Raw genomic sequence first — 16,460 nt, forward strand, 5'->3', positions numbered from 1 at the left:
GGCCTCCATTGTGTACATAAGTGGCCAACTGATGCAGCTATGACCATTATGAGTCTGTTCGGCAAACTCTCGAGTTCTGTGGATTTTGAGTCTGTAGTTTTTACCAGAACATGCTTTTTTCCAGCTCCGCCCAGAGAAGGAAAGAAGCCACCATCTACTGACCATCAACTGTGTGCTGGGCACTAGGTCCCTCACAGATCTAATCTCATTTCCTTTAATGGTCACCAAAACCCTTGTTTTTGCCCATGAGGAATCTGAGCCTCAGAGAGGTGAAATGACTTCCCCCGAGTCACTCAGCTAGAAAGGGACAGATAGATATCAAGAATTTGGCTGATAAACTTGCACTGAGGATTCCCCGTGGCACTTTTAAAATGGTTAATATAAGGAGTGGAGAAAGCTTTGCCCTTTAAAAAATCTAAATAGAGACATTTTGAAACTGCGAGGGAGGGGGAAAGTCACACCACCTACACTCCCCACTACCTGAACACTCAGCAAGTAGCCAGAGGAAAAGCCCGACAAATAGACCGTCATTGCTTGGTCTCTTTCTCTTTTTCTCACACACACACACACACACACACACACACACACACACACACACACACACACACACACATCCCTGGCCACCTTATTTAAAATTATAATACCTCCCCAAGTACAGTCTTATTCTTTTCCTCTGCTTTATTTTTCTTCTTACCACTTAACCATCATCCCACAAACTATCATTTGGGTTATTTATCTTGTTTATGGTGACTCATCCCCACTAGAATGTTAGATCCTAGAGGGGAAGAATTTTTGTCCATTTTCTTTATTTCAATATACACATTGCCCAGAAGAGAGTGAACATTGACATTCAATAAATATTTGTGGCGTGAATGAATAGTAAAAGCCTAGAAATGTAAATATCATAAATGTTGAAATTAATTGTAATCTCTTTAGACAGCTACATGTTCTAGCTTTTCTATTACAAATATATATTATTTGTATCATAAGAATTTTTAAAAATTGTCTCTGTTGTCCAGGTTATTACTGATTTCAAGCTAAAGTGAGAGGGAAGATAGGACCAGATTTATCTTCTAGAGGGCAAATGTGCTGGGTATTTCAACTCTGAACCCACTTTCTACCCTTCCTCACTCTGCTCTGTGCCTTGCTCTATCATCCTCTTTGAACTGAATCAACAAGCTCACTTGACCTTTGGCTTCCATTTGGGAAAAGAATGAGGTTGGGCTGCTACCCATGGGCTGTGTTCCTCTACCCAAGCCCGGTGCCTGGCAGGCGCCTTCTAGGTGCCCCTCTTCCCTGGGGGTCTGTAACTGCTCCTGCCCTTGCCTCCCCTGGGTCTTTGGGTGTAACAGCTCTTCATCCTTGCATGACCTGGAGCACTTCACAGCCTTTGCTGGTCTTCTTAACTCTGTCCATACCTTTTAAATAGTCCCTTCATTAAATTTTCCTCAATTATCCAATTGAGTATGCCACCAATGTCTTGCTGGGTTTCTGACTGACAGTGTGCAAAATGGGGAAATGTGCCTACAGTCCGAAGAGCTAATGTCTAATGCCCCGTTTCTTCACTGGTTTGCTCAAGGCCAAAGCCTCAAGGCTCTTTGGGTTCAAATCATCGGAAAACTAAGAAATTTGGGCAAGATGACCTCTGATATTCTGTGATTTTAAGAAACCCTTTGCTTAGAGAATGAAGTAGTTACTTCTCTACTAGCTAGAAAATGTTAACTTGATCCAGATTCTGAAAAGAGCCCAGTTTTCCAGAACCTTATCCACAATTGTTGTAGCTATACTACTCACAATCGATCTGAACTTGGCAATAAGACAGCCAACAAATCCCAGTCCTCTCTTTGCCCTCACTTTAGCTACGTGTCAGTAAGTTGCTGTAAAATCGGGGTTACCTTTTTTAAAACAATCATTACACAAATAACACATCTTTAAAATAGAAAAGTCAGAATCTGTAGCTAGCAAAGAGATAATTCCTGAGCACTTGCTGTGATGAGCACTGGGTGTTGTATGTAAGTGATGAATCACTAAATTCTACTCCTGAAACCAATATTACCCTCTATGTTAACTAATTAGAATTTAAGTAAAAACCTGAAACCACAAAAAATAGAGAGATAATTACTTTTAACATTCACAGTTGAGTGTTAAATGAGTTAATGTATGTAAAATGCTTACCATGGGGCCTGGCACATTGTAAACAGTTAAAAAATGACACGATTACCCACCTCTCTTCCTTCTCTACACGCAGACAGCTTTCCTGATCTGCCCCGAAGGATTCCGTCCTCATTCTCGTAATTAACTGGGCCCGTGTGCCCTTCCCTAGACACAGAAGACACACTGATGGTGTTTCATGGTATCTCCATTAGAGACGTCTGAAGATTTTAAATCAACTTGACACTGAAATTAACTTCAATCGGCAGTCGTCCCCCCTTGACCTTCCTCCTGTGCCAGATACTGTAAGTGTGCAGAGAGAACAGCAAGGCACCGTTGGAACCCAGTCGATCTGGTGACTGAAAAAGGCAGTTTACGTTCTTACTCCCATTTATCCAACACATATTTATTTGATGCCTGCTGTGTTTTGAGCCATGGCAGAAACACCAGGATGAATCAGATGTTAATGTTTTCTTAAAAGAAGTGTCTGGGGGCACCTGGGTGGCTCAGCCGGTTAAGACTCTGCCTTCAGCTCAGGTCATGATCCCCGGGGTCCTGGGATGGAGCCCCGCATCGGGCTCCCTGCTCTGCGGGAAGCCTGCTTCTCCCTCTCCCACTCCCCCTGCTTGTGTTCCCTCTCTCACTGTGTCTCTCTCTGTCAAATAAATAAATAAATAAAATCTTAAAAAAAAAAAAAGAAAGAAATGTCCGTCAGAGGGTGGGGAAAAATCAGATAGCTTATGAATACAGGTAGAAAGTGACGTGGGCCATGGAGAAGCAGGGCTGGAGTGCTGTGGCCCTTCGTGACGGGAGAGACTCGAGAAAAGAGAGTAGAGTTCATACAAATGCAGGTCACTGACGTCTGCTGTGGGTAGTGACTCAACCTGTCTTAAGACAATTACCTTAAACGTAAGGATGTGGTCCGTGTCGAGGGCTTTTTGTTCTGCCAGGATGGAGATGCTGGCCAAGTCTGTCATGTCGTACGCCTTTATATCCGCAGTCCCCCTCGCCACCACAGCCACCGTAACTCCTACCCATGGCAGCAATGTGTCCAGCCCTGAATCTGGACCTGTGCCCTTTGCCAGTCTCATCTTGATCAAAATGGCCCCTCTATATGTCCGTTGTCCTTCAGGGTCCCCGGGTGGTTGTGGCCAGTCCTCAGAGAAATACTCACCAGCGCCATAGACACCATAGACATGACACGAGAGATCTCTGAAGCCATGACTCTATTCTGTCCATGTTTAAAGCACAGTGGATACTTAGTCAAGGTAATAACCAATCAGTGGGTTTTGACCAGCTCAATCACAGAAAAACCTCAATAACTAGCTGGGACACTGCGAAGGTTAATGCAACTTTGGTTTGGTTATCACATTGAACTCTCTATGAATGGCATCAGCTAATGTTGTGCCAAGTGCAATCTACTCACCAAAACTTGGAGGCCCTGACTGAGAAAGCCACAGGGTTTTAACAGCTAGACTTGTCAGATGAAAGGACAAATGTTTTTAGATAAAACATATCACAAGTAATTACATTGGTTTCATGTTTTAAGCATGCTAATGGCAAATGGCTAATGCATGTGGCTTTGTAGATGTCTTTCCGAGTTGCATCTGTATCTTTGTCAATATAACAACATCTTACCTGGGTATAACACCATGTGATTTGGGTAACACATCATTCTTTTACAAGACTGTATTCTGGAAAGGTCAGCACTGTGCCAGCCCACCCACAGCCTCTTCTGTGGGGATCCACCCAGCCCACACTTCCTGCTGAAGGGGCAGGCCCAGACTGCCACATTAAGTATTCAGTGCCCCACCTCCTCTGTCCAATGATGACTAACCCCGGCCCAGGCCCCTGGGCCGACTGGACACACAAGGAATTACAGTCTGCCCTAAAAGATGGACTGGACCAATCAGATTCTCTCTTAAGGCCCTGAACTTGAAGCAAACATAGCCATCAATTAGTACTAGGACCAGAAGAAGACATGTAGTGTGTTGCCTAGTCATAGAAATCAAAAATCCATGAGCTCCTGCAGCTGAACAGCCAGGAACCTTTGTGACTCTAGAGTCACTTTTGAGCTCTGGGCTCCTTGAGGCCAAGACTTAATATGGCTCCTGTTCTTGGATTTCCATGAAAATTCCTTTATCATTTAAAAATAATGTGACAGGGGTGCCTGAGCGGCTCAGTCAATTAAGAGGCTGACTTCTGATTTTGGCTCAGGTCATGATCTCAGGGTTGTGAGATAGAGTCCCACTTAGGGCTCCATGCTCAGCGGGGAGTCTACTTCTCTCCCTCTCTCTCTCTACCTCTCCCTCTGCCCCTTACCCTGCTTGGGCTCTCTCTCTCTCTCTAAAATGAATAAATAAACCTTTATAAATAAATAAATAAATAAATAAATAAATAAATAAATAAATAAAATGTGACATAATACAATATGCTAAAACCCTTTGTCTCCAGCTGACTTGAATGACTTACTATTCCTCGCACGAAGAAGAGCCAGACTGAAAACAATGAGAAATTAAAACTGGGTCCCAGCTGAACTCCTTCCTGGGCTATAAAGTCTTCTAGAGAAATCATGAGAAGAAAGACAAACTGGCAATGTCTTAACCACTACTGGGAAGGCAATAGAAACCAAAAAAAGAAAAAAGGGAACCGAAAACCTTTAAAGACGACTTGGAAAGTGTGTGCGTGTTGAGCCCCCTTTTGAGTATACGGTGACTTATAGAACCGACTCCATGAATGGAGAAGACACGGCCTCCTCAAGCTCTCTCCCATGAGCGAGACGTAGCATTTGAACAACCAAACTTAAAATAGACGACGAATGACCGATTGCTGGTGATGAGATATACTAAAGGCACAGGAGTCACAAGTGATGGAAGCCAGTTCACAAGAAAAACAGGATCGGATTTGAGGCCACCTCAAAAGCAGGTGCTCAGTGTAGGGCATGTCTACATGGCCCTAGTTTTTGTTTCCACTCGGCTTTGGAAACTAAATGACACTGCTCTCTATTTAAAAATGTAAATGTATTGGGTCATATAGACCATGTCTAAATAAAACACAGTTTCCAAATATCGCCTCAATGGTGGTATTCCATGGCCAAAGATATTTCATGGCTTGGAGTTAAATACAGTTTGGCCACTATCTAAATATTCCAACTGATTTGGACATTGAATGATTATCATGCTTGATCCATGAAGACATTCCAGTAGTTTAAAAACTAAACTGTAAATTGAATTTCTCACTACTCGGATCAATTTTTTCTATGCCTGCATTATACTAATTGTGTCTTCTTGTCAAGGGGAAGCAGTGTGGTGATGTGGCTAAGTTACAGACTTTGGAGACAGACAAGCTTGAGTTCAAATCCAGATTCAATGACTCTCTAGTTATGTGGCCTTGGGCAAGTTTCTCCTGCAGTGTCTTTATTTCTCAAATAAGGATGATCATAATAATAGTACATACCTTACAGGATGTTGTAAGACTTAAATGAATTAATGTACATTAAATGCTTAAAGCAGGGATGCCTGCATGGCTCAGTCGGTTAAGTATCTGACTTCAGCTCAGGTCATGATCCCAGGGTCCTGGAATCAAGTCCCGTATTGGGCTCCCTCCTCAGTAGGGAGCCTGCTTCTCCCTCTGCTACTCCCCCTGCTTGTGTTCTCTCTCTCTCTCACACACATAAATAAATAAAATCTTGAAGAAAAATGCTTAAAGCAATCCCTGGCACATAGGAAATAATCTACAAATGTTTGCTTCTATTACTCGTATTATTTTCATTGAACTCACAAAGTAAATCATTGAGGACATGGAAATATTGTGCTTGGTGTGTACTTTTGTAATTTTGTTTAAAACTCACAAGGGGAGGGTAGGAATTATCATCTCAATTTTACCATTGCAGATGCGAAGCATAGAAAAAAGTTAACTAATTTGTGAAAAGTTGCCTGGTTATTAACTGGCAGAGTTAGGATTCATTAATTCACTCACTAATTCACTCAACATGTTTTTATTGAGCACTGGCTACATACTATCTTAGGTGCTGGAACACAGAACCAACCAGACAAACATGCTTGCTTTCATTGAACTTACTTTCAACTAGGCGAGACAGTCATAAAACAGGAGAAGTCAGTAAAATGTACAGTAGGGGGGATAGTGGAGTGTTCTGAGTAAACAAAAACAGGCAAGAGGAGAAAGAGCATGTGTGTGTGTCGGGGGGGGGAGGGTTGGAGTTCAGAATGCAATTATGGCTAGCATAGGTAACTAGGGATGGTCTTAAAAGGGGATGTTTGAGGAGAGGTTTGAGAGAGATAAAAGTCATGGGGTATCTAAGGGGAAAAGGTTCCAGGCAGAAGAGAGAGCATGTGCAAAGGCCCTGAGGCAGGAATGTGCCTGGCATGTTTCAAGAAGAGCAAAAGGGCCAGTGTGGCTGGAGCAGAGCAAATAAGGAGAACAATAGGAAATGAGGTCAGGGAGGGCTCAGCTAACATTGGTAATTGTTCAAGAGAACCCTGCCCCATGTTCCTGTTAACTGGGGTTCTGCCTCCACAAAGCCAACACATCTTAAGAAGCCACTGATGGAAGAGTCTCCCGCTTGGAAAGGCCATCAGACCTCCCATCCTCTCCATCCTGTAGAGAGGAAAACCCAGGCTTGGCGTTGGCAGTCAGGTAGTTCATCAGAACTGGAAACCACCTAACCAGCACCCCCTCAGCCCACTGGAAGCAACCATGACGGTGGTGCTCAGCGCCCTTGCAGAGATGTGCTGTGGTCTCTCTGAGCTCATCACCGCACCTCCCTAGGCAAGAGTTTCAATTCAAGGTCATTTTTGGTTCCTTTTCAGTAGCAGACTCAGAACCAGATCTATTCAAGTGTAGGAACAGTGCAGACACATTAATAGCCAGACCCAGTGGGGGTTTTATTTTCCATTTCCTCCTCCCTCATATTTATTTGTTTCTTCATCTCCTCTGCGTGGTAAAGGTACCCTTGCAGGATATTTTCAGATGGAGTCTGAGAAGGTAGGGTGGAGAATGGAAGGTGTCACCCTAGGTTGGAATCCACTCCTCCCCAGACCCTGCCAGGCTCTCTGGAGTTGGGCTGCCTGGGTTCAAATCCCCATTCCCCCACTTAGAACTGGGTATGATCATATCTGTTTCTAGTAAGCTTCTAGTGAGAATGGAATGAAATCATTGAATGCTATTGTAGAATTTAGCCAAAATCAGGGACCGCCTCCTGTCCCTGGGGTGCCGTTGCAATGAGAAAGGTGTTTCAGGATTCCTTAGAGGTATCCAAATGGTGTGGTTGTATCTGAGTTTCCGCTTAAAGCATGATTCAGATATTTCCTGTGTCCTGTATCCAGTAGTTCCCCTACTGAACATTCTCACTTTCCTCTGCTGGGTGGTCCCAGAACCCCATGCTGATAAGCCTCTTGAGTTCTTAGAAGTAGCCACGGGGCCGTCTCAGCCCTGTCTGTGGTCTAGAGAAGCAATAGCCCCAATGCCTCCAATGGGGATGGGATTCCAACTGCACTGACCGCAGCTCCTGGAACAGACTCTGAGCTGTTCTTATGTCGTGAAGGGCGTTGAGGTATGTTTGCAAATTCTCTGGTAGAAATATGAAACAATAAGCAAGTGCCCTTTCTAAACAAGGAGGCCTTTAGTGAAAGAATCTACGGGGCTTATATTTTTCCTCCTTTGGTCGAATTTATCTTTTGGGAAAAGGACACACAGAATTTAGTGAATGTTGTTCAGTAGTTGCAGCTTATTAACTCTATGTGTTCCTGTAGAAGGGAAAAAAGAAATCACTACACGGTTATGCCAGGAAGTCTCCCATGCCTAGGATATAGCAGACAGTCAGTGTTACTACTGTCGGTGCTGTAAGTCAGTAAATAAATGACACATTAGTAACAGCTACCTCCGTGCATAGGAACAGCCCAAACTATTGCCTTTGGATCATTGTAATTGAAAAAAGTGTCCTAGAAATGTTTCCGTAGCTCAATGATTTAAACAAACAATGTTTTCTTATTGGCCCAGAGCTCCATCTCTGAGATGACTTATCAGGGTTCCTGCCGAAGCTTCAACAGGAAGACCCCCTTCCGATTACGATTTTTTGTTCACGTAGCTCAGGCTCGTCATCACACAGGCTCAGTGTCAAATAGTAAAATGACTTTGACACAAACCCCTGAAATGTATTTAAAAGCCATAGAAAGGATTCCTTGCAGACCAGAAGCCAAGTGCAGCATGGATGTTGACCCCCGGCTTAACTCAGTTGTAAGTTTAGATTGAGATGTGCCAGGACTTTCTGAAGGATGCACCACAGGACAAAAGAACCTGATTTAATGATACAGACCCACCAATCCCACTCCTCATCCTATCCCCAGAGACATGCCCACCAAAACGTGTGTGCAAGAATATTCATAGCAGCTTTATTCATAACAGTCCAAAGCTGAAAACAATCCAACATCTGATAGTAGTAGAATGCATTAATTGTAGTATATACATTCAACAAAATACTATTTTTGTATTATTGTTATACAATAATACAATAAAATTATTGTTATACACAGCAACTTGATAAGATCTCAAAACACACTGAGGAAACGAAGCAGAAACAAAAACATACACACTGTATGATTCCATGAGCATGAGGTTTCGAAGCAGTAAAAGTAACCTAGAGAGATGGAAATCAGTGGATCTCCACTGACCAGCTGAGGCAGGGAGGGTGTAAGGGAATCGGAAGTGTACAAAGGAGCCTGATGGTTTCTAGAATATTCTTGATCATGATTGGGGTTATATTTCCATGGGGTATACGTATGAAAAATTCACCTTCTGTGCATTTAGTATTTGTGCAGTTTACTCTGCATTAAGTTATACCTCAATTTTAAGAAGAAATATAAGGAAACAAACAAAAAATTAAATCTAGAGATAAACAGGACTTGCGTTTTCTGGGTGGCTTCTCTAAGACTCTGGTATTGCAAACCTAAGAACTATGACTCCTCTGTGAGGAGAGAAAATGTGAATTCCACCTTTTTCCACACTACCCAGAGAGGGGTCCCCACAGCGTCCTTCTGCGTTTCCTGTCGTAACTAAAAGGGACTTTCACAACGTCCAGAGCCCTTGACGTCCTGCCACTGAAGGAAGACGATGCCCTCAAATTCCTTGCAGCAAGACCCACTTGGGTGGCCCTAACCTTGGCTTCCACATGGACCAGTACATCTGCGGAAGGAAAAGTGAGGGCATCTACAGCATACATCTGAAGAGAACCTGGGAGAAGCTTCTGCCAGCAGCTCATGCCATCTTTGCCCTTGAAAACCCAGGGAGTTGTGAGCATCCTCTCCTCCAGGAATCCCGGCCAGCGAGCTGGGCTGACGTTTGCTGCTGGCCCCGGAGCCACTCCTACTGCAGGCTGCTTCACCTCTGGGACCTTCACTAACCAGATCCAGGCAGCCTCCCCGGTGGCTTCTGGTGGTGACTGATCCCAGGGCTGAGCGCCCATGGGAGGTCCCGCATGATCTCTACTTCAGCAGAGAGCCTGAAGAGACCAAGAGCAAGCCGCTGCTGGAAAGGCAGTGACCCAGGGGGAATTTCAGGGTGAATGGGCTGCTCCGGCTCCTGAATCCCCTGCTACTCAGCCTGAAGTCGTGGCCCGGTCCGGAGTAGGGGCAGGTGCCCTTGGTAGCGACTCAGCAGTTCCCTACTGAAGACTGGAGCGCTCAGCCCACCTGCTCCCACTGCCCGGGCCACTGAATGCGGAGGAAGAACCATTGAGTGGCCTTAAGCTGCTCTTCCACAAAGGCAAGCAAAATGGAAATAAGGCTGGAAAAAAATAAACAGCTTCTAAAAGTTGGGGGGGAAAAAGTGAGTTCCTTACAGTTAGATTTATCCCAGGATTACGATGTGGGATATTTATTCATCATTAACCAGCATTATGGAAAGTTGTGTGTCAGACAGTGGGCTAGCTGCTGGCAAGACGTTGGGGAACAAGACTGTTATATCCCCACTGTAGAAGACAGGGCAACAGTCCAGAAAGCAACTAGACACATTATTCTCTGATTCTCAAATGTGACACAGGCTCTAAGAAGAAAGCATGGGAGAGGTGTTCTATGAGAAAGAGTAAGAGGTGGGCCTAGGAAGAAAGTCTCCCAGAGAAAATCACATATGCACAGAGGTATGAAGGCCGGGTGGGAGTCAGCCAGGAGAATGAGGGAGAGAGGGATGGAGGGAAGAAAGGGGCAGGGGAGAGGAGAAGAGAGAGAAGCATGGGCGAGGACTTGAGTTCTCCGATCTGGGATTCCGGGAGAATTCTAATGTGCCTGAACTGTAGTGGCGGGGAGGGGAGGGGATGCAGAGAAGAGGGAAATGAAGCTGAGGGAGGAGGAGTATACTGGGGCCAGGTTGTGGAGCTCTTGCCAGACCAAGATTAGGGTTCTGATCAAATGCCAAGTATAGTACAAAGAGTCGACGTGTTCTAAGTAAGATCTAATTTACATTTACAAAAATTTCCAAAATTCCAAGAAGAGAATAAACTAAAAAGAAGTAAGAATAGGGGTGCCTGGGTGTCTCAGTTGGTTAAGTGTCTGACTCTTGATTTCAGCTCCGGTCATGACCTCATGAGATCGAGCCCCAAGTTGGGCTCTGTGCTTAGCGGGGAGTCTGCTTGAGATTCTCTCCCTCTGCCTGCGCCCCCCCCACCCACTCTCTCTCCCTCTGATCTCTATCTCTGTCTGTCTGTCTGTCTCTCTTTCCCCCTCCTACCCCATCAAACCCATGTACACACATTCACAGCAAACCCTCACACACTACCTGCTAGACCCCAGCTGCAATGAGAGTGCAGGAATGATGGTGCACACTCAGGGCCCCACTACAAATTCCAATGCATCACTCAGTTCAAGGAAAGGAAATCAGGCGTAAATACTGCATTTACTCAACGTCGACTATGTGCCAGGCATTGTGCCATGTACTTTCACATTTGTTAGCTTGGGTACTGTGATGGACTTCATATGTTGAAATCTAAATTGTGATGGTGTCAGGTGGGGTCTCTGGGAGGACATTAGGTGATGTGAATGGAACCCTCATGAATGGGATTAGTGTCTTTCTAAAAGGGCCCCTGGAGAGGTTCCTTGCCCCTTCCACCGTGTGAGGGTATATCAGATGACTGCCATCCATGGATCAGGAAGCAGGTCCTCACCAGACACAGAACCTGCCGGGAACTTGATCTTGGACTTCCCAGCCTCTAGAATATGAGAATAAATTTCTGTTGTTTATAAATCAGTCAATGATATTTTTATTATAATAGCCTGAACAGACTAAGACATATATCAAATTAGATATTATTATTTCCATTTTAATAGGTGAGGAAACTGCAGCTTGAAGAGATTAATAATCATTTTATTGATGTCTCACAGCTATCTTAAAGGGCAGAGACAGGATTTGAATTCAGAACTATATGATGATCCCTTTATGAAAGCTGTATTTCATGTTTATAACAAACATCAAGAAGAGTCATCCAAAGGAATGACTCTCTAATGGTGAAATTTCAGACTTTAAAACACCTAGATGAAGGCAGGTACTTTTGAGCACTTGCTATAGGCAACACCTTACTCTACTCTGATGGTGACTAATCGCAACCCAGCTCCATGCACAGCAGCTGGCGGCCAGTGACGTCTGAGAGCAACCATTAGGAGGTGGGGGTGGCTGCACAACTCCACAAGTAGTGACAGCAGAGCTGAGTTCAGCTCAGGTTTGCTTGGGCAGGTACAGCCTTGAGTCACTCTGTGGCCTCTTATCCTGGGTTTCACTACGAGTCACATCTGATCCAGCTCCAGAGACAACACCACAGTCTTGTGGGGAGAAAATCAGAAAGGGCATGAGAGGCTCACCAATCCTGGGTTTCTTCCTGCCTGTGACGGTGACTTTGCCCAATTACCAGGAACAAATTTCTATACCCTGGGGACCCCAGGAAGAAGGATGAATCAGTTAGAGTTTGATCAGAGAAGCAGAGCTACTCTGAGTGACACAGAACAAGGGATTTGTCATAAAGGTTAGACCTTGCCCAATGATGGAAGCTGGTGGAGTCGGGGGCAGCTTGTGGCCTCTGCACCTGGCGGGGGCCTCAGCTCACTGTAGGTCAGCGGCTCTGGGAATCAGGAAGAAGCACAGGACTTAAAGCAGGGCAAGCAACCCAAACTGGAGGCACCGGAAGCACCGGAAGCAATGAGCATCGGCAGCAACCCATGGCTGCCTCTCAAGGCCAGCGACTTGACCAACACAAGGCACCTGCCAGAGCCAGCACCTTCTCCATGGACCTGCACACACAGTGAGCCGGTGGCTCGGAGACTCTGTAGGAGGAGGCTAGGTGGCAGCTGGAGGAAGTGCGGACTCAGGTGTTGCTGCACGCCCACAGGAGGAGCCTCTAGGTCAGCCTGAGCTGGGGGCCCGCCTGGAGCTGATAACAGTGCAAAGAGGAATACAAGAAATATTTTGAAGGAGGGAAGTAATGGTTCGTGGTGCCTACTTGCACACTGGAGCAGAGATGCTAAGTAGGAGCCAAGATTCCAAGCCTGGGCGCCGTGAAGAGACATAGGGAAGCTGGGGGTAGGGCGTAGAAGAGAGAAAAGAGGCTGTGTTCCATGTGGAGATTCTGTGGGTCCCACCAAAGATCAGTGTAACCTGCCTGAAGAACCTGGCTAGTTGAGAGCAGAAGGGATGGGCGTGAGAGGAGGCCTGGCTGAACTTGGGGAATGCCCAAAGGCAGTTGAGTTAGTGTCCACAAGGTGGTCATCATGGCCACAGTCAGGGTCCCTTGGGAATCAGATGGTACATTCAAAGGGCCCAAGAGTGATCATGAAGGGACTGTTTACAGTGATCATGAAAGATCAACCATCCTCCTCGACCTGAAGAGGGGAAGAGGGAATGATGTTCCCTGGAGCCCAGTGAGGGCCATGGGGGTGGAGGAGGCTGTCCAATTAGAGCGGTGGCTATGGGAGAACGCAGCTACTCCCCCAAGCTCCAGTGGTCAAGGAGAGAGCAAGAGGAATACATACTCCAGCTTTTCTCTCCTGACACCTTCCCATTTCTTAAGAACAGTTCTCATTGGCCAAACCCAAGCAGAAGCCACAAGATAAGGAAGTGTGGGCAGAAAAGGGTGCACAGACCTCGGGGAGAAAATGGAGAATAACCAGAACATTGACCCAGTAGGATTCCTTAGCTCAATGTCATCCTCAGAGCAAAAGTAGAAATAATACATTTTTATCACTAGTAATGCATACTTGTGTAACGTTTTACGCTTCATAGAGCGTCTTCACATAGATTCTCCCTTCTGAGCTACACAGCACCCCTGTATAGCTCTTGTGAAGTAGATAAGACCTTGCTATTCAGGTCAGTTTAACTCTGAAGCCCAGAGAGGTTAAATGATTTATCCGAAGTTAGTCACACAATGAGTGAATTATGAAATTCGTATTAGAAATAAGGCTCTCTGACTCCCAACCCAGTGCTCCTCCCCAGGTGTGAAATTTATTTCCCTGGGAAGACACCGTTGCTGTGAACGACATGACGAAATTGCTGTCCTGAATGTGGTATGTCTCCTGGCCCCAGCCCCGCTGGGGGTTCGGGGCCTTCCTGGGTTGTTTTCAAGAAGCAAATATTCCTGACACTTCAATTATCCCAATCCAAACAATGAACACACTGTGTAAGAAGCTTCATAAAATTCATTCAGTTGGATGCAATGAGAAAGCTTTGTGTGTATTCCCTCAAAAAAAAAAAAATTATCCAACAAAACAGAGATTGTTGTAATGGAAATATCTAGGCTAGAAAAAAAAAAAAAAAGGCTCTGTGTTTTAGGAACCTGGCTCTGATTCTTTCATCTTCATCACTGTGTCTTGGCAGAGAAAGTGTCTTCTCTCAGGAACCCATGTCTTCCTTTCTACAAATCAAAGCAAGGCCTTCTGACATGTGGATAACGCTGAACTGTGTTTGGTAAGGTATTTTTTAAAACTTTCCTATGTTGGGTGTCTTGTCATTTCCATATACATCCTCCCAAGCCCCTCCTTCTACCCCACTGTTACGAGTTGAATTGTGTCCCCCAGTAAAAATATGTTGAATCTCTAACTCAGTAGAGTAACTCAGAATGCGACCTTATTTGGAAATCAGGTCCATATAGAGGTAATCAAGCTAAAATGAGATCATTAGGATGGGCCCTACTCCAATATGACTGGTATCCTTTAAAAAGGGGAAATGTGGACACAGAGACAAACACCCAGAGAGGGAAAATGATCTGAAGAGACAGGGGAAGATGGGCATCCACAAGACAAGGAATGTCTGAGGCCACCAGAAGCTAAGAGACAGGTCAGGACCAGATCCTTCCCTGTTGTTTCTATGATGTATACACAGTTATGCCCAAGATGTAACCTGAAAATGGTAGTTATTTCCTTGGCAGAACTCAAGGTTTTATCAAAACATGTCAAAAGGCAATGTTAGGAAACTTTATATAAATTAAATATCACTCCTCCTCTTTTCTGCCCCTCGAGAAGAATTCTAGTATCAGTGGCTAATGTGTTGTTACCTGAATTCATTAGGACACTTTGGGTTACAAGGAATAGAAAATCCATACCAAAGTGGTTTAAACAATAAAGATGACTTCTGGGTTCGCACACCTAAAAATGCAGATGTAGTCTTGACTTTAGACCCGGTTTGATCAAGGCTCTAGATGAATTTCTCTGTGACTCTTTCAATCTTGCCTCTTTGTTGTGTAGCTGCCTTCCCTCATGGTAGCAAAGTGATTGCAGTGTGTCTCTCTGAAGCCCACAGTTCCCAGGGGAAAAAGGCTCATATACTCCAGAATCCCCAGCAAAAGTCCTAGATGTGGTGCTGATTACACCATCCCTAGCCAATCCTAAGGGAAATCCAACTGTTGATTGACTTGTGCCTGGCCTGTGTGGTCTAATCACTATGGCCAGAAGCCTAGGACTCCCTGCTGGCTTAGTCATTCAGGGCCTACTTCTGGAGCTGGAGGGGAGTGACCAGACAACCGGATCGCTACTGGATAGGAGATGAGCAAAACGGATGAGGAATCAGCACAACGTGCCATCCAGGACTAAACCTAACCTTTGTACATCACCCTTAACATACCAGCCTTACATAAAACCTTGCCGTATCAACACTGTGAGGATCTGACTTTTAGGAAACATGAGCTTGGGCTATGACCATCTGCTACACTATGAAATCCAGAATATGAAGGTTTCTTTTCATATTCTGAGTAGAGGAGGTGAGACTGTATTTATTTTATTTATCAAGCACTGTTCCAGTTTCTATGGCGACATAAGAAGTTATCTCAAAACATAGTATCTTAAAATAACAATGATCATTTATTATGTCTCACTGTTTCTGTGGATCGGGAATGCGGGCCCCGAGTCGGTGGGCATTTCTGGCTCAGGGTCTGCCCTGTGCTTGCAGTAATTAGATGGCGGGGCCTGAGTCATCACAGAGGATGCTCTGCTCACTCCAGGATACCTTCAACAGCTGAGGCTCCTTGGCCATCCCTCTGTCCTTGTGTGGTCTCTTCATATGACCCCTCCAGTGTGGCAGTCTATGGCAGGGATCCCAAGGTGCATGTGCACGTGCGCGCGCGCGCGCGTGTGTGTATCTATATACATATATACAGAGAGAGAAAGAGACAAAAAGATAAGCAGACCCGTGTGACCCAGACACGGAAGCCAGCAGCTTCCCTTCTGCGTCCCTGTGTTCACCAAGGCAACATAATGTCCCACTGGGTCAGGAGGAGGAGAAACAGACTACCTGCTATTAGGGAACATTTTATTTACTTATTTGAGAGAGAGAGAGCACACACAAGCATGAGCAGGGGGGAGGGGTAGAGGGAGAGAGAGAAACAGGCTCCCCACTGAGCGGGGATCCCGATGCTGGGCTCGATCCCAGGACCCTGGAATCATGACCTGAGCCAAAGGCAGACACTTAACTAACTGAGCCACCCAGGCACCCCAAGGGAATGGCAGGGTTCTTGATAAAAAAAAAAACCACTGTGTCTGTGTACGGACAATATAATCTGCCACACTCAGAGCGTTTGTATACCCTGCAGTGCTCTAAGTGCGTTACAAATATCAACTCACTTAATGAGCTGGGTACTAGGCTTCTTTTTGCAGAAAGCAGATGGCGTGTTCATATGTGCTTGGTCCTCACTGTTGCAGCACCTAGTAGCTCAACTTCCAAATGCCAAGACTGGGCCTGAGACTGTCTGCCCACTGTGCTCTGACATGCCGCATATGTTGGGCAAGAAATATCCCCTAGGAGTAGCCATCAACTAGTCATCAACA

The sequence above is a fragment of the Neomonachus schauinslandi genome, chromosome 6, assembly GCF_002201575.2.
Source record: "Neomonachus schauinslandi chromosome 6, ASM220157v2, whole genome shotgun sequence".
NCBI lineage: Eukaryota > Metazoa > Chordata > Mammalia > Carnivora > Phocidae > Neomonachus > Neomonachus schauinslandi.